Below are 1,088 nucleotides of genomic sequence, written 5' to 3'. Positions count from 1 at the left end.
GATTTCACATTGTAAATAAATCAATAGCAATGAAAGAAAATAAATTGTTGAATTCTGCGAATATATTTACCATTTCTTTGGAATTCTTTCTGTGAGAAAACAGAAAGTGGAATAACAACAACAACGACAACAACAACAATCAAACTAATAACAACAACAAGCTTTTTTCTTAATTAATTTCAGTAAAAGGATTAACGAAATTGAATATTGGTGTTTTAAGGGGAAAAATAAATATAAGTGTGAGGGGGGTGAGAAGGGAGGTGGAGGCGGGGGGAGAAGAGAGGAGGGAGAGGATGAAGAGGAAAAGAAAAAACAAACAAAAGGAATAAATCAGGAAAGAAGGATAAGAGAGTGAGAGAGAGAGAGAGAAAGAAAGGGAGAGAAGAACGGGATATTGGAAGAAAGAAAGAAAGAAAGAAAGAAAGAAAGGAAGAAAGAAAGAAAGAATGAAAGAAAGAAAGAAAGAAAGAAAGAAAGAAAGAGAGAAAGAAAGGCTGAAAGAAAGAAAGGAAGGAAGGAAGGAAGACAAACAGGACAGAAAGAGGCAGAAATTTAAAGAGTAAAGAAATAGGCAAGACAAAGCTAGAAAGAAACACTGGACGTCGTTGGTGTTGGTCCAGGTTGGATGCAGTTATTTGTTGCAGCTCGCTCTCTGCCGTGAGATGAAAAGCCAGAATTATTGGTGGGATCTGTAACAAACTGGCTGAGTAGCAATCCTGAGAAATGAGGCTTCTCGAAACCAGAAAGGAGAAAGCTAATTCGAAGACTACAGACCCAATCCATCACTGGAACTGGAATAATTTGCAAAATTTACCCGAAGTTTACCACTTAAGTTTACCATCTATGAGCATGCCGAGATATGTAACTGTATGCACGAGAAGACATACGTAAAACAAAACATACAAGTCTGCACATATACGTACGTACATATATATATATATATATAAAACTGCCCTGTTGATGTTGGTGAAATTCCAACGAAGGGGCCTTAAGTCTAGGTTAGAAACCGGCTTTTTCTCTGATGGCCAGAAATCTTGAAAAGAAACTGAATAATGACATCCATCCATCCACCTACAATGGCCGCAGTC

General features: G+C 37.4%; 1 long non-coding RNA gene across 1 annotated transcript in view; it reads right to left on the bottom strand.

Moving 5' to 3' along the window:
• LOC106870893 (uncharacterized) overlaps nt 1-1,088 on the bottom strand; it is a 9,284-nt gene that overhangs the window by 1,470 nt on the left and 6,726 nt on the right. The gene's annotated exons all lie outside the window — the stretch shown is intronic.

This window comes from Octopus bimaculoides, chromosome 24 (genome assembly GCF_001194135.2).
Source record: "Octopus bimaculoides isolate UCB-OBI-ISO-001 chromosome 24, ASM119413v2, whole genome shotgun sequence".
In the NCBI taxonomy this organism is placed as follows: Eukaryota; Metazoa; Mollusca; class Cephalopoda; order Octopoda; family Octopodidae; genus Octopus; species Octopus bimaculoides.
The sequence above is the reverse complement of the archived record's forward strand: the minus strand, read 5'-3'. Positions and strand labels throughout refer to the sequence as shown.